General features: G+C 41.1%; 1 long non-coding RNA gene across 1 annotated transcript in view; it reads left to right on the top strand.

The window, feature by feature from the left end:
• LOC123386674 overlaps positions 1 to 17,778 on the top strand; it is a 28,933-nt gene extending 11,155 nt beyond the window's left edge. The window contains exons 2-5 of the long non-coding RNA XR_006600936.1: positions 3,892 to 4,042; positions 5,021 to 5,132; positions 12,657 to 12,789; positions 17,048 to 17,778. This is a non-coding gene — a long non-coding RNA (uncharacterized LOC123386674). The remainder of the gene's footprint in view (positions 1 to 3,891; positions 4,043 to 5,020; positions 5,133 to 12,656; positions 12,790 to 17,047) is intronic.
• The last annotated feature ends 435 nt before the right edge of the window (positions 17,779 to 18,213 follow it).

Genomic DNA, 18,213 nt, shown 5'->3' with positions numbered 1-18,213 from the left:
TCTCCCTCTCTCTTTGTCAGATAAATAAATAAAACTTCAACAGAAGAGTCGTTTCTTGGTTTCTCTCTCTCTGTCCCTTTCTCTCTCTCTTTTTTGTCTTATTCAGGTCACTGTTTTTGGAGTGTTTTTGTTATGTCAGCTGATCCCTGCCCCAATTAATGTACCTTGCTAGAGTGTTTAACACTATTCCAATCTATTCATACCTGGATGAAGAGAAGGCAGTGGAGACGTTTGTAGCGACCACAAGGAATTCCTGTGACCAAGAATGGGGTTTCCTTCAAGAGTATGTGGAGACAGCAGAACCATTTTCAGCACAGCAGCTGAGTGGGAAAATTTACAAGAAGCCACTGACGGAGCTGAAGTTTGTTTACCTCTGTCCAGTTCCATCTTTGAGGAATTTGTTACCTCAAATGAAACCGGGCCATATTGTGGCTTTGTTAGGTATGGAGGGGCGCATCTCCCCCAACAGTAAGGGTCTCAGCTGACAATGGTGTGATGATTTTAGCTTCTGGCAACCGGAGTACATTCAGAAGCACAGTCTGGAGGAGACTGAAAATCAACATGGCACACGGTATGCCAGATGCGGAGATTAGCCACCTCACAGACATCTCCTTGCATTCCCCCTACGGCCCCATTCATGTCGATGTTTTCATGACTGTCTGCAGATAATGAAATATACTATCAAAGGGTTTCAGAAGCTTGTTCAAAGTTACATAGTAAGAAGAAGAGTGGAGGCTTGAACTCAGGGCTACAGAGTTCCAAGGCTTATGCTTTTTCCAATAGTAATAGCCATCTATGGAAAGAAAGAGATCTCCTGATGAGAGACACTAAAAAATAAATTTGCTTGATACCCAAGGCAGTCAGCAGGAAAATGACACCTCTTTAGTCTCCACCCCTGACTCCCCTGGCTTACATGCTCTATTACTAGTGTTATATTCCTATGCTTTACTTTCATGTAGTAGCTTCTCTCCATGTGCAGAAACACAGGGTTAATTAGGACCTTGAAATATCATTCTTCAAGAACACTGCCTCTAGATAGAATGATACCAAAATGATCCCTGGTCTTTGAAATCCCTCATAGTCTCTAATAGAAAACGATCCATTTTTTTTTTTTCCACAACGTTCACTAAATACAAATTTTTCCTTCTGTATGACATGAGTCCTTTATGCTGTCATTTGGATGCATACCATGGCCATCTCACTGAGTAAAAAAGAACAGCAGAAATACTTATTAATCTCTGGGTAACAATCGTGTCTATTTTAGGAATTTGTTGCATTACTGTTTTCCTCACTCTTTGGAATAATAATCTGGGTTCCTTTAACCTGTCCTCATCTGCTTCATTTTGGATCTTTGTGGGTTTTTTTTTTTTTTTTGGACATAGCACACTGTTTTACATTTTTATTTGTAGAACCCCAGACTGGGGCTGTAGCGATTGATAATGCTGGTTACTTTGTCGGTGCACAGCCCTGCACTGTATGTCATTGTGGTACATTGCTTTATTTCATCCTCAATCACCGTTCTGTGGGCAATGTACTATTATCAGCTCTGTTCTACAATGGAGGAAACAGGTGCTCAGTGAAATTAAGTACTTTATGTGCTAAAATATAAGATGAGATCCTTTTCCAATCCCATCCCTCAGAAAGGAAGGGATCAGCTGCAGTTCAATTTTTGTAAAGTCTCTTGAATTCTGCGACTTCAACTTTTTTAAAGCTACAGAACCTGAGATGACCTCAGAAAGTTTGTGTCGAAAGCTGATAGAAGTCACCTTCATGATGCCCAAAAAAGGAGGCAAAAATAAACGACAAAGATTTATTCATTATTCTGGTGACGGGTGGGGTGGAGTCATGACTTCACAATTGCAAGGGTTGGATGTCATCACAAAGAGCCTTTAAAAGAGGTCTTTTAAAAGCAAGGGATCAGTGATTATATTGCATTAAATGAACACAACAGCGCAAATATTCACCCACAGGATGAATGAACAAAGCAGTTGTTCTAATGTGATATGAATGGGTAATTGTGGTTTGGGCAACAGTGTCCCGATGACAGCATCAAACAACCCACCTGGAGGTGAAGGTTATATACCGTGAAGACGACGTCAAGGGGCACTGATGTCAATGCTGCATATTAAGAACTTGAACAAAAATAGTTTCCTGACATGTGAGAGTGAAGAAAATTTTTTCTAAATTGATATGTCCATGATTTGATGTATGTATGTGACTAAATTAATAAATGAAACACTGTAAGTGCACATTTGGTTAGTTCATCTACATTCCTGAAAGTTACATAACCCTAGTAGGTAGGAAAAGTTTTCAATCTTCTTTGGAAAATGGAGGATTTCCTCATATTCAGGAACCTCCAGCAACTTATCCAAGTTTATGGAACCAAAAGTGGGATAGCTGGGCTGCAGCCAGTCTGTCTGATTCATGGGCTCAGAGTGATTACATAATATGGTGGACTTTTATAAAGGTGTTTTTTTTTTAAATATTTATTAATTTATTTTGAGAGAGAGTGAGACAGAGAGAGCAGGGGAGGGGCTGAGAGAGAGAAGGAGAAAGATTCCCAAGCAGGTTTTGCACTGTCAGCACATGGAGCACGATGCGGGGCTCGATCTCATGAACCATGAGATCATGACCTGAGCTGAAATCAAGAATCAGGTGTTTAACCAACTGAGCCAGCCGGGTGTTCTGATATGATGGATTTTTAGAATCCTGGTTCTGAGGGCAACTTTCTGTGCTTGTGCTGTTGCATTCTCTTTTTTAAGTGAAGTTTAGCAAAGCTGGTAGGAGGAATGCATAAGAAGGCTCTAAGAAAGTGATTAGCCCGCCGGTATATAAGTGTTTCCTAGGTACAGTAGGATGAGAGCTCCAGTGTGTGCTCACTAATAAATGTCAAGATTATTATCCCCTTTTTGTCCTTCTGTTCAATAGCTCATTTTTTATTATTACTTTTTAAATGTTTATCTTTGAGAGAGAGAGTGAGGGAGAGGGAGAGAGAGAGAGAGAGAGAGAGAGAGAATGGGTGGGGGAGGGGCAGAGAGAGAGGGAGACAGAGAATCTGAAGCAGGCTTCACACTGTCAGCACAAAGCCCCATGTAGGACTTGAACTCACGAACCACGAGATCATGACCTAAGCCAAAGCTGGCCTGCTCAACCAACTGAGCCACCCAGGCACCCCCAGGAGCTCAATTTTTTATGTTTAAGGAAAAATACTTTTTTCTAGAACAATTTTTTATAGCCTCGATATACAAGAGGGGAAGATAGATCTGTACCAGACAATTTTACCTCTGGGAATATTTCTGACCCTCTTGATGTCGACTTAAACAGATCATACAACCTCCCTGCCCTGGTTTCTTCATTGGAGAACAATGACACTGATGATTTATACTCACTTCTCCTCCATTCTGCATCTCCCCACCCCCAATCTCTACACCCCGCCCTCCCAATAACCTGGAAAGATATTTGGAATGATGCTTTTGCAATATCCATCTTGCCTTAGGATGAGTAATTATACATGATGGAAAACACATGAAAGTATCTTGTAAGGCTGTTAGTTTCCTCCCCTGTCATCCACATAACCCTACATCCACCCCCACATCTTTTGTTAAAAGCTAAAAGCAACTGTCAGAAATTATGTGACACAACTTCTTGGTCTAATGCACCAAATATTTTATTCCACTTATTGCCACAGGCTACTGAGGGCTGCCTTTATTTCTTTCTATAGGAAGCTGACTTTTTCCCTTCCCCCTGGTTGAACTCTCCATGAAGGAAGCCAATTTATGAGGCCAGTGGCAGTTACTTGGATGTTGGGACATATGGTTCACAAACTGCTTCATTCTGTTTTAAATCAATTCCTCCTGATGGGCTCCATTCTCTCTGCCATTTATGCCACAGGTGAAGTAATGAAGATGCTTATTGTGGCTTCCTGTTAATATTCCAAGGCCTGAGGCTCTGAACAGCAGGATGTCTGTTCTCCAGCTGTTTCTCCAACAGGAAGAAGGGATAAAGTAAACAAAGCGTACACAGTAGTCCATTGAAACCACAGGTAATCCACAGCTGCAGTAAAAACAATTCAGTGTTACCAGACTGGTCCACTGTCATAGATTCCCATCAACAAAAGCAGTGTCCAAATACTTTCAGACTAGGTGATAGTTTCTTTCAAGTCTTTCATATCCAGAGGGCAGCTAACCAGTAAATCCAGATTTTGATAAATGAGTCCTAACATTTCTGCCTTTTTAATGATTTTTAAGTGGAATTCTATGGGATGGAAAGGGGGCAGTCATGGTATAAACATGCACAAATTACTACCATCTACTCCTTTGATCTTAAATTCAAATTTAAAATATGTTTGATTGAACAAAACCTTCAAAACTGGAACCCGTGTGACAGTCTTGCTAATATCTTGCTGCTTAATATTAGCGAACATTATTTCCCCCAAATGCTGAATGTAGTCTAGCCTATTGAATATGCAGAATTCTTGTTATGTGACTTGTCTTTTTTAGTGATATAGAAAATGTGGATAATATAAAAGCCTCATGCGAACATATTTATTGAAGAAAAACCCAGAACCTAATTCCTGAGCCTGTTGCCATATAAATGTGTAAGTTTGGAGTCCAAAGTTAATTTCTCCAAGGAAATATCAACTTACCTCTTAGTCATCTATAAGATCTAAATCCAGAACTTTTGAAATGCTGCCAGTGAATTCCCAAAGACTTTTTTTCTGTTGAATAAGGTGTGTATTTACTCATCTCATTGAAAGCAATCGTCAGTACAGGGCCAAGTATGATTCAGAATGAAATTTAAATTGGATTAAACAAACTAAGCAAAGTCACAGGCTTAAATGGGCATAGATATTTTTAATGAACCCTGGTGGTACTGAAATGGATCTACCAAACGAGTCACTCTTTTCTGACTGATGGTGACCGTGGAAAAAGACTCACGTACTATTTTATTATAATCACTTACTATGTTTAAGACTTATTTGCAACCTTTTGGTATTATTTTTATTATTCTTTTCCTATAGGGAAAAATCCGTCTGTGGATAGCATCGTCTGAGAAGTCTGATGGATGCTTAGTTTGACTTAAAGATAAAAGGATGCTTGAAACTCTGTTTGCCCATCATGGGCTTCAATTCTGTGAGTATTTTGAGACTTATCTTTTGTCAGCCATAACCAAGACTTATGATAGTGATATCAATTTGTTAAGAAAACAAACAATATGCTCTTCATGTTAAGAAACTGATGACTGGGTTAAAGATGACCACATCATCCCTGCTAATGTTATGATATAGTAAAAAAAATGACTGAGCTTGGAGTTGGCAGGCAAAGAGATGAATAGTGTCCTGACCTTCACATATCACCAACAAATATGGATCAGGAGTCCAGTCTCTAAGAGGTTATTTGTCACTGACTCTGTACCCAACAGTGTATAATATGGGGATGAAAATACACAGTCTTACTAAGAACACAAGCAGGAAAACTAAGGACTGAGCTGTAGTATGATGAGTGAGAGAGGGGTCCAGCATGCATTTCCTCTTCCACTCTATTCCAATTTCTTTTGGGGGAATTTGCTTTCCATTGTGTATTAGTGGGAGAATAATTTCCAATGTAGCCACAGGCTGGTCAGGCCAGTAATGGAACCTAAGGTTGGCCATTCAGGCCCTCTTCTGAGACTTTGACACTAAGGTGGAGGGAATACTGTCTCTGATTATTGGCTATGAGGCAAGTGTGCCCTCTGCTTCTTGCCTTTAACTCCCTTGGATTCGGGGCATTTCCAAGCCTGCCGCTCCAACTACTGTTGAGCCCCTGATGTACCTCCAGGAAGTTCTTTTTTTATTAGACTTTCTTCAAGTCAGTTTCTTTTTTTTTTATCTTTTTATTTTTTAAGCTTATTTATTTATTTTGAGAGAGAGGGAGACAGCACGAGCAGAGAAAGGGCAGAGAGAAAGAGAGACAGAATCCCAAGTAGGCTCTGTGCCGTTAGCAGAGCCCAATGAAGGGCTGGAGCTCACAAACCGTAAGATCATGACCTGAGCCGAGATCAAGAGTCAGACGCTTAACCAACTGCACCACCCAGGAGCCCCTCTTCAAATCAGGTTTTAATGTTTGCGGCCAGAAATCATGAAGCAGTGTCATAATCTAGAGAGGGAGTAGTAGTAGCTTTGACAAAACATTAACACATGAACTATGTCTTTAAGGACAGGAAGGGGTTTCCTAAGTGAGGAAGTGGGAAGACGAAATAGCACATGTAAAGACTCAGAGGTTAGAGCCGCTGAGGCAAGTACAGTCAGAGGAAATGCAAGCGCTTTGGTGGTTGCTGTGTAGCGTATGTGTGTGTGCGGTGTGAAACAGATCGATGCTGAGAGCTGAGGCCTGCCAGGGATAGGAGACAATCAGCTCTCTCCTCTATTGGAATAAGCTATGACTTAGTCATTACGATGGTACCTAAAACAGGGGCCGGCCTGGAGAAAGGGCTGAGTAAATGCTTAGTGAAATGTAACAGTTGAGTTCAGTTCCTCGGAGATACTTTCTCCAAACTTTTAGAGTTGGAAAGACTCTGTCAGACCAAGTGTGCTCTGAGTGCCAAAAATCTATGTGCCATCTGGATACTGTCCCTTAAAATTATATTCGGTTGACCCTTGAACAACACAGGTTTGAAGTACACAGGCCCACTTATACATGGATTTATTTTGATAAATACATTAGAGTACTGTAAGTGGGTGTTCACTTCCTTATGATTTCCTTAATGACATTTTCTCTTCTCTAGCTTATTTAATTGTAAGAATACAGTATATAGTACATATAACCTACAAAGTATGTGCTAACCAACGGTATATGTTAAGCTTCCAGCCAATAGTAGGCTGTTAGTAGTTAAGTTTCTGTGGGAGTCAAAAGTTTTGTGTGGATTTGTGACTGCCTGGGGGGGGGGGTGGGGTCAGTGCCCCAACTGCTGAGTTGGTCTAGGGTCAACTGTAATTCCATCCTTGCCTGCATGTAGGTAGTTTTGCACATGGAGCATTCCAGACAGTTGGAAATATTTCTTATGTTTCTGTATGTCTGGGGAAGAAAAGCCTGAGGTGTCATTTCTGTTGGATCCTTCAGTGTTTGGCATGTTTTCTTCCAGAAAGTTCCTCCCTATCTAAGCCAATTCTTCTGTGCTGCAGCTCACCTCACTTCCTGTTGCTTTCCCCTTTGAGGGTACGGACATCACAGGCTTGTTACCCTCCTTGGTAATAACAGCCTTTCACATGCGTGACGTCGATTACTAAATTGCCTTTAGCTTTCCCTTCCAGTTCTCTTAGTCTGTTTTTCAGCCTTTAATCATCTCTGCGGGTCTCTTCTCAACCTTGTCCAAGTGCACAAAGTGCCTCTTGAAGCACTTTCCAGTTTCAAAACAAACACCAAAATTTCCAGGCTTGTTCAAACTGGCAAAATGAGATGACTTTCTAAGAAAAAAATATTAAAAAAAAAGATATTTCAGATGTTCCTGGAATATGAAATGATACTCCAACCAGTTAATGTAGGGATAAATCTTTCAATATTGGTCTTTTCAAGCTGATGTCACTTTTGGACAGATTCTTGTTCCCTAAAAGAATCAGACAAGGTCAACATAATAAATGTTTATAGAGCACCTACTATGTGCTGGACATTTTGTGTGGTACTAAGGAGCAAAAAATAAATGAGACATGGTTCTTATTAAAGAGTTCATAGGCCAGTAGTTGAAGGCAGAAACAAACAAAACCCATTCAGTGGGACAGATACAATAGCACAAATAAGAGAATGAGGAAGAGTAGAGGCAGAAGGAAGGAAGATGGCATCTCTAGCTGATGAGGTCAGGCTTGAGAAGATTCTTCTTAAAAAAAAATTTTTTTTTAATGCTTATTTATTTTTGAGAGAGACAGAAACAGAACGTGAGTGGGTTAGGGGCAGAGAGAGAGGGAGACACAGAATCTGACGCAGGCTCCAGGCTCCGAGCTGTCAGCACAGAGCCCAACGTGGGGCTTGAACTCATGACCCTCGAGATCATGACCTGAGCCGAAGTCGGAAGCTCAACTGACTGAGCCATCAGGCACCCTGAGAAGATTCTTGAAAGAGGGCTCAGAGCTTTCCGGGCTGGATGGTAGGTGAGGAAGTATGTTCCTTTTCTGGACAGAGAACTGCAGGTAAGAAGACAGGAAACAGAGGGGTGTGTTCGATAATCAGCACAGGACACAGGGAGCCTATGGCAAGAGATGAGGGTGCTGAGGATGAGATCACAGAGGGCTCCATTTATTGGTCATAGGAGTTTGAATTATGTGTGGCAATAGGAGCCATTAAGAGCTTGTAAGTAATGTAATAATTTAGGAAGAGCCGGTGTACGGAGCAATCGCTCTGCTAAGAAGATTGTATGAGAGAGGCATGGGTTGAAGCGGGGTTGGCCTGGAGACAGACTCAGGAGTTAGGAGGTGCTTGCAATAAACCTATCAGAAATGATGTGGGCCCTGGTGGCGGGGAGTGGGGGGGAGTTGTAGCGAGGAGGAGACAAAGTGACTGATTGAAACTCGGCAATTTTGAGGAATTTCCGTGAAAGTTGGGAATGAGCAAAATAAGGCAGATGCTATAGGACATGGTGGGTAAGTCAAATGCCAATCAGTTTCTCCATTTCAGTTTTAGTTTCCAGAGGCCAACTCCACTAGACATCAACTACGAGTTGAAAAGCTAAGATGTTACCTTCCAGAGCCATTGGGAAGAATATTCCTGAATTCGTGTTAATCTTGGTATCATAGAATCAGACAAGAAACTCAAGAAAATCAGACAATTCAACTGTGACTACATCATCCAAAATGTTACTCCGGGAGGTAGGGGCTAGGCAGGGGAATGTAGCATTTAGTAATCTAGGTCATTTACGTACTCAGGGTCTGCATAAGATACAAGATACAAGAGGTAAACTTTAGAAAGTATGTATTTCAGATGCAGTTAGACCAGGGACTTTACTTACCTAAAGAGTGAGAACAACGGGTGACAGGTGAGTTAGTGTGCAGTTGCTGTGATTGCCAAGTTGGTTGGCATTTTGTCAGATGGTGGCTGCTGTGGGGGAAAAAAGTCCCTTCTTCTGCCTTTCCCCTCTCTGGGGCCCTGGTAGCCGCAGGAATGAGGGCAGGATGTGTTTGAGTAAGTGCTGGGGAACAGTCAGCATGACTGAGGGAGTGTGTGTGTGTGTGTGTGTGTGTGTGTGTTGGTGGTGGGAGGGGGTGATGTGGGCAAACTACTGAGAAGAGGGGCAATCCTTGTAAGTGGCTGTGACTTAGGCATAGGGACCTCAAAGGGACCGTTCATTAAGAGTCTTGAGGTTCAAAGGGTGAGGGAAAATGAGGGCAAGCTCATGAACTTTCTGCCAGGAGTAAGTTCCTGAAATTCATTTGGAAGTTTTCATTGTCAGTGGGTTTTAGAATGCTTGGTATTGACACTTGATTACTTTCTTGGAAATCTGTCATTATGAGAGGGACAAACGAGACTTATTCTAGACAATTAGTGAAGCTGAATTCTTAGGATTGCGTTAGGAATGCTGGCTTCACCTCTGTGGTTACTTTCTTTAATTCTCGCATCTAATAATAGTAATAACACCAACAGCAATCTCTAGGAGTCTGGTGCTTTACATATATTACCGTTCTTTCTGACAACAATGCTGTAAGGTAGGTATTATTTTAGAGATAAGGAGTCTGCAGGCCGGGAGGCTCATGCTATGTCCACACAGCACTCAGAACTGGAGCTGCCTGATTTTGAAGGTTTTGCTCCCCCCACTCCCTCTTTCCTCTCAGCTTAACCCCACAGGGAGCAGAACCGGGTAGATCTATAGGCACAGCTTAAGGCTTTGTCAGCCTTTGTCAGAGTTAGCAAAATGGAGTCTGTGGTGTACCTAGGGGTCCCGGCCAGCAACCGAGCAGTGTTCTTCTGACTCTGGGCTGGCAAGTGACTCCTCTCAGGATTCTGACTGAAGCAGAGGGTGGCGACATCAGGGCCTGAATCGAACTGCTGCCTGGCCTTGACTTCAGAGGCCGGCGTTCCTGTGATTGTTTTCTCGGGTTTTAATTTATGCTCCTGCCAAGTTGCAGACCTGGTGTCTAAGCCAGATAGAAAGGTGCATATTGGGCAACTGGGCATATCAGGCAGCTATAAAGAAGCCTGTTTGGTCAAGGGCACCTGAGCTCATGTGGGTCAGGCTTTCTTCTTTGTGTGCTCTCTCTGGATGGGCACCTGGTGCCATGTCCTGTCAATCATACGTGATATGATGTCCCTGATAGGGGATGAGGAGACTCTGCAGAGCTTAGGCGTTTCTAATTGGCATCGCTTTAAAAGATTGGATTATATGGGAATTTCTCTTGGCTCAAAGAATAATCTTGGATTATAGTCATTTGATAGATAGTTTTTGGGTAGTCAGTTTATTTTAAGCACAGTTCTAGTACTCAGGTTATATCATTGATTAAAATAGAAAAAAGTGATTGTTCTTGTTGAATTTGTATTCTAACCGACAAATGTTACTCTTCGAGGGACATAGTCTTTCTCTTTCTTTTTGTTTTTTTAAGTTTATTTATTTTGAGAGAGACAGAGCACAAGCAGGGGAGGGCCAGAGAGAGAGAGAGAGGGGTACGGAAGATCCGAAGTGGGCTCTTCATTGACAGCAGATATCCTGATGTGGGGCTTGAGCTCATGAATCCAGGAGATCATTCATTTATTCATTTATAAATGAATAAGAAGTTAGACAGTTTGCAGTACTCTACCTAGAATAAAACAAAGCTGCAGAATAGGATAAATTCCATAATATAGATATTAAGGAAATGAAGTGGGGATTCAAAAGCAGAGCACATATTTTGATATCAAAATTAAGCCTCATGGGGAGGGTGGCATTTGAGTTTTGTTTTAAAGGACAGGTAGAGGGGTCCCTGGGTGGCTCAGTCAGTTAGGTGTCTGACTTTGGCTTAGGTCATGATCTCACAGTTCATGGGTTTGAGCCCTGCATAGGGCTCTGCACTGACAGCTCAGAGCCTGGAGCCTGCTTCAGATTCTGTATCTCCCTCTCTCTCTGCCCCTCCCCCACTTGCACTCTGTCTCTCAAAAATAAGTAAACATTAAATTTTTTTTTTAAATAAAAATAAAGGACAGGTAGAATTTTGGCTGGTGGAGATTCATTGGAAAATCATATCAGATGGAAAGATGAACATAGTAAAAACATGGGTGTATCTGGGGAAGATTGAGAAGGCCAGTTTGGAAGATGAAAGCTGGGAAAGTAGCTTGGGTGATATTGTAAAGGGCAAATAAATAACTGGGTCTTGTTTTTGTAGAAAATGATAGGTCATTTGAGGTTTATAAGTATAGAAAGGACACGATCAGAGCACTTTCTTAGGGGACGAGTCATTGATCCTTTGATGAATTATTTGCTAGGCACTTTAGCTTATATTATTTTAAATACTCCTGAAATGAACCACCATTTAATGGCGCAAATTGAGGATTAGAGGGTTTGGGAAAATGTGCAAGATCACAAAATCAGAAAGAGGTGAAACCAAGATTTAAATACAAATCTATCTGGCTGTGAAAATTATTCCCCCTAGTAACAGTGTTTGCAAAAATCCAGTTGAGAAGAAACAAGAACTTGTACTATAGTGGAGGCAGAATAAAAGGAGTTGAATGTTTAGGAGGATGGATGGGAATGGTACATTGAAAGTGGGTCTTAGAGAACCTCTCAACGGAATTTAAGAATGGATGGAAGGAAGAGATAAAAGGAGGAAGGAGTCAATGATGATTGAGAATTTTACATAGTGGGAAGAAGGAGTCAATGATGATTAAGAATTTTACGTAGTGGAACAGTGGCACCATTAATAGAAGCTGTGTGGAAGAACTGGTTTTGTAGAGGAAAAGGATGAGTTTGGTTTTGAGCATGTTTGCTTTGTGTTATTGGAGAAACATCCAAATATCTGGCTGGAAGATAACAATGAATGTTTGATCTCATGACCAAAGAACCGGGAGCAATCCATATAGAAGTGATTATTCAATTGGATAATATCACTGGGGGAAGAGATAATTGGACAAAAGTAAAGGGCCAAACCAAGATTAGAAACTGGGTTTCAGAGTAAAAGGAGCCAACAAAGGATTCAATTCTTAATTTTACAAATATGACCCACAGAAAGGGAAGTTAGTAAAGAGACAACAAGTGTTAGGCACCTGATATCTAGGAAACTTAAGGACGTGGATTCTTAAATACTCCACAGTGACTGCCATGTTGTCTTATATTTTGTTTGGATAACTTTTGTGTCACTTGTATGAGTGATCTAGAATGCCTTCTTGGCATTACGGTAGTGTTGTCCTGAGTTGATGCCTCAGTCCCTCCTGTCCATGGGGCTTGGGGCATTCTTGGATGTGTACTAATAATTCAAACATAGGCACTCTTATTTGGGAATGTTTGAGCAATATCTCCTTAAGCCCTGCCTTTACTGGTTGTTGTCCTACAAAGGAATGCCTATATGGCTGATTTTGTACCTCCATTCCCATCTTTTCCATTTAATTCCTGTAGGAGAACACAATGAAGACTGGGTTTTTGACTGGGAAGGTACTTGGAATAAGCCACAGTTAAGACTTTAATCCCACTGTCCCATGAAAACTTGAATCTATGTCTTTCTTTTGGTAAAGAACTGGAAAGGCAGTGAAATGCACTTTTGAAAGTTTATGGAGAAAGACCAATTCAAGCAAGTGATTCAGAGATTACAAGTATCATGAAAAACAGGAAATGAGGAAGCAAGACTGTAATGAATCCTTATAAATGGTAAGTAAATTATGCCCTCACATGTGAAACGAATTGGCTGTGAAGATGCATGGTGTCCCTTCTAAAATGTCAACATTCCTGAATTTATGAAGTGCTGGTTCATGTTTCATTTGCTTGAAGTTTGCTTTTATTTTTTTCATCCACATTCTTGTGTCTTTCCTCAATTCACTTGTTCATGGGCTTTGTTTTGTTCACTGCTGAGTTACCAGAGCCCAGAGTGGAGCCTGGCATACAGTAGGCATTCAATATATACGTGTTGAGCCCATCAGTCCATAAATCCACTTCTTTGTTAATTCATTGATTGATTGATTGATTCGTTGATTCATTCACTCATTCTCTCATCAGAGATCTATTATTTATTATGTACCAGATTCTGTGCTAGGTCCTGGGGATAAAAGGGTAAATCAGAAGTTGTCCCTTTCCTAATGGAGCTAGGGCCTAGTGGCATGACAGTGACAGAAACAGAGGTGCAATTCCACTGGATAAGTTTGATCATAGACCTATGCACACTTTACCCAGGCTGTAGTGAGGAGGATGGAGAGGAAGAGGGGTAGGGAGAGGTCAGAAGACGCTTCCTGAAAAAGGAAGCCTCCCTTCCTGTAGTTCAGAGATCTCCTGGTATTGATTATTTTTTTGCTCTCTCTTATCTCAAACCTCTTCCTCTCTACTGTGTCTTTCCCACCAACCTTTAAATTTGTTCAAGCCTCCACCATTTTAAGAAAAACAATTCTCCTGAGCCCAGAATCCCTCTAGGTACTTCCCTTGACTGCTTTTTCTTTTTTTTTCTCTTCTCTCTTGTCTTTCATCTCAAGTCCTTGGAAATTCAGCTCTCATCCTCCCCTCTCCCCCAGATTGCTCTCAGTAAGGGTAACAAATGGCATTTTGGTTGCTAAATCTGATGGAGACTTTCTAGAACTTGTCTTATTTGTCTTCTTGGTTGCATTTGTGTCTGTTGACCCCTCTTTCACAATCCTCCTCCTCCCTTGGCTTCTCTGACTCTCCCATTCTGCTGCTGCTGCTTCTGACTGCCCCTTCTCGCTCTGCTGCAGGCTCTTCTCCCACAGATCATCATTTAGAGGTTGGTAAATGGTGGAATTCCACAGGGACCTTTTCTAACTCTGTATTCTCTTCCTGAGAAAATTGATCTACTCTTATGATTTGAATACTATTTTTATCCTGATGATTCCTGCATAATTTCATCTAGCCAAGATCAATCTTCTGAGCAACTGACCTTCATCCCTGCATTTATTCATCTACTTAACAAATATTTACTGGTTGCCTACGTGTGCCAAACACTGTTTGAGACAGAGAGGGAGAGAGAGAAAGAGAGAGAGAGAGAGAGAGAGAGAGAGAGAGAGAGAGATTCAGCAGTGAATAAACAAAGTCCTTGCCTTTCTGGTACTTCTATTCCACTTAAAAAGACAATGACACACACACACACACTCTGTCAAAAAATACAATGGAGAAAAAGCAGAGTAGGGAGTGCTGGAGTGTTCATAGGAGATTTTGCTTTTTATTCAGGGTGATCAGCAATCTCCTCTAATTAGATAGTGTTTATTTAAGTAGAGACCTGAATGGAGGGCAGGGGCGAGCCATACAGATATCTGGGAAGAAGAGCTCAACTCACAGAGAAAACAGCCAGAGAAAATGGTCATTATCATCATTCTCCATTATATTTGCCTATATTGAGTAAGAAATCCCAGATGATGAGAATCTTCCCCCTTTGGATCAGAGATGGGTAACTGGGGGAACAAGCGACTGGTGCCATTTCTGTATTTTTCCTTCTTAACCTTATACTCAGCAAGCTGGGCTTCTTTTCTTGCTTAATGTAGCTGAATCATACAGGTGGGCTAGGAAGAATTGAAATAGTCTCTGTAAATTAGTGGCTATCCCAGAAGCCATTTGGCAATAATTATCTTCCCCCACAAACCACTCTTCCACCCATGTTCTCCCATAGAGACCAGAAAGGGTGGTTAGGAGGCTGTTACATTCCTTCCTGGCTCTGCCTTAAAATATGGTTTTGCATCCCAACTCCTAATATTAAATTTTATGATAGAATTCTAAGATGGCCCCCATGATTTCTGTTCTCTAGTGTTACTTTGTGATAATGTTGGGTTACATGGCAAAAGAGATTTTTGCCGATGACATTAAGGCATTTATCAGTTTACCTTAAAATAAGGAGATTATCCGGGTTGGACGAGTCAGATCCCACAGCCTCTTTAAAAGCTGAGTTTTCTGCGGCTGGTTGCAGACTTCAGAGAGAATCGAAGCCTTACAGGGATTTGACGTGAAGGGAATTCTCTGTTGCTGACTTTGAAGAAGCAGGGATTTTCAACAGAAGAAACTGAGAGTGATCTCTAAGAGATAAGAGAGGTACCTTGCTGACAGCCAACAAGGGAACGTGGTCTCAGTACTACAACTACGAGGAAATGAATTCAGCCCACAACCATGTGGACACTAAGGCAGATTATTCTGTCTTAGAGCGTTTAGACAGGAACTCAACCCAGCCCACACCTTGATTTCAGCCTTGTGATACTTGGAGAAGAGAACCCAACCGTGCCTCGCTGGACTTCTGAATATATAATTGTGATCTAATAAATGGACGTTGCTTCAAGTAGTTAAAGTTGTGGGAATTTGCTCTGGAGCCACAGAAAACCGTATATATTTCAGCAGGATACTCTTTTACAGCTATTAGTTCTTCATGGAAGAGTTTTAACGACATTTTCTTTTGCCTTGGAACAATTCTTTTTAGACTGAATTGTAATAAAGGAAGAGTTAACAGTAGGGTCTCACAGAGTGCCAAACGTGCTACTCAACACTTGACATCTCATTTAAGGCCTACAACCTGCTCATGTAAGAGGCACCATTGACGATCTCCATTTTACAGAGGAGGGAACTGAAGCTCAGAGAAGTGAAGTAACCCATACAAAGTCCCTCAACTAGCAAATGGTAGAGCTAGAACTTGACCTCGTGCTGCCTTACTCCACCACATAGACACACTTGTCAAAAGGTTTAGCGACTCCATTTGTGCTCTAACATTTAGATCTGAGAAGGATTTGTGACCCACATAGTTCTAGATTATAAACTATAGGGCTGGACAATAGGAAACATTTTCAGGTACAATTTGTACACTGTTTGTGGTTGCAATAGATTAGGGAATCGTCTTGGGCACAATATCAATGGACGCCCATCTATTTTTTGTTGTAATTAGACAAGGAGAAGGAAAAAGAAAATGAAAAGTAGTTGGGGGGAAATGGTTAGAACTAATAAAAAAAAATGGGCTTGATGTGGGTTTGAAGGCAGTTTGGTCACAGATGTATTCAATTTAGCAATCCCCTGTTTCATGTCCATTCAAGCATGGGCAGGTGTCCTTTTTGCATGTGTTGCTCAAAGCTTAAGGCTGTCTGCCTTGTGCCCAGAAAAAAGAAGCAATTAAATATTTTAATATTTCCTGCCTATAAACTGCCCCCTGTTTTATTACTTCAAATGCACTGGATTTAAAAGGAGGTGTGAAAGGCTCCTGAGCCATTAATAAAAGGCTGCAGCCACTTGAGAAGAGTGATGCTATGCATTTTTCAAAGGCATGATTTCGGTCTGAGTACCTCACTCCACAGACTGTTGATTTACGACGGTCCTGAAACTGATACAGAAGCATGAGGCAAACACTTACTGTGCTTCCGGAATATATTTGGGCAGAACACAGACAATGAATTCTTTTCCTTGGGGAAAATATAAAGGAATAAAGGGAAGAAATATGAAAGCAGCAGTTCAGAAGTTATGGTGCAAAGTAGAGTCAGCATAAAAAAAAGCGGATCTTTTCCTAGACCATTGGTGAATGTCATGTGGTTAATTTGTGAGATTTCTGTTCTTGGATGGACAGAATAAACAGTAGGGGTTTAGTGATTTCTTTGAGTCATTGAGGGCTTCAGATAGAGACATGGCCTAAAGTGAAAAGGTAGTGACCCCTGCGTGGCTCAGTCGGTTAAGCATCGGACTCTTGATTTCAGCTTGGGTCATGATCTCACAGTTTGTGGGTTCGAGCTCCACGTGGAGCTCTGCTCTGACAGTGCCATGCCTGTTTGGAATTCTCTCTCTCCCTCTCTCTGCCCCTCCCCCCACCAAAAATAAATAAATAAAAGGTAAAAACCAAGATGTGGTTCTATATTTTCTTGTAATCAACTAAAAAGAACCAAAGTTCTAGTTCCCAGAGGTCTTAAACATTATTAAAAAAAAAAAAATGTTCTCTTTCCCTTTGCAGGGATGGTAACAGAAGCCAAAGCATGAGGGATGTTGGAAATTCAGTTCAACCCAGCAAGCTTCTGTTGAGTGCCACTACGTACAAGTTCCTGCTTGGTGCTGGGAAGGTTCAAAGAAAGCCAATGCCCCTGTCCTTTGTCTTAGGTAGACAATTTGGTCTTCTGTATGGACATGTTGAAATCTTTTAGAACATGCTGGAAAGATGTTTCCTAAACTTCAGTCACTCCTCTGCCACTTCTATAATTCCCACTGTGAGCTACCTTTTATTTGTTTGTTTGTTTGTTTTAGCCCAAAGGTTACTTAAATAAATTTAGCTTCATCTTACAGCAATAATATCTGGGAAATCATAGGTGTGATATGCGGGTTAAACCTTTCCAAATGCACCTTCGAATAAACAAATCTTAACAATATCCTACCTGAAACCACTGGGTTCATAAACATTTAGAAATTTAGAGCACTCTTGCACATACTATATGTTGTTTAGCGTCACCATAGGGGTGTAGGCAGCATTGCACAATCATTCATTTCCACAGTGAGACATATAAATATTTGCACTGGGTAGAATATGGAGTAAATAAAGCTATTGAATAGCTTCATATCAATTCAGTTCAGTAGGAAAACTTAGGCTTTCAAAGATCTTTGGATTTCATAAGGAATTGTGGTAAGTGCCATTTCAATTTTTTTTAATGTTTATTTATTTTTGAGACAGAGAGAGACAGAGCATGAATGGGGGAGGGTCAGAGAGAGGGAGACACAGAATCCGAAACAGGCTCCAGGCTCCGAGCTGTCAGCACAGAGCCTGACGCGGGGCTCGAACTCACAGACCACGAGATCGTGACCTGAGCCGAAGTCGGCCACTCAACCGACTGAGCCACCCAGGCGCCCCTGGTAAGTGCTATTTAAAAAAGCCTGTGTACCACAGAAAACAGAATCGTTGGTAATGTCCAAGGTGTGAATTTAACCTTTCTTTCAGATATATAGCTGGGCTAAACATTTTTTTTTTTTTTTTAAACAACAAGGTTGTTATTGAAGTATAAATATAAATACATTGAGGAAGAACTTAGAGAACACTGATCTTAAGCACACAGTCCAATGACTTTTCATATATACATATATCTTTTTGAACATGTAGGAATTCATATATATATATATATATATATATATATA

The sequence above is a fragment of the Felis catus genome, chromosome B4, assembly GCF_018350175.1.
Source record: "Felis catus isolate Fca126 chromosome B4, F.catus_Fca126_mat1.0, whole genome shotgun sequence".
Classification (NCBI taxonomy): domain Eukaryota; kingdom Metazoa; phylum Chordata; class Mammalia; order Carnivora; family Felidae; genus Felis; species Felis catus.
Note: the sequence above shows the minus strand (reverse complement) of the source record. Positions and strands in the feature narration are given on the sequence as shown.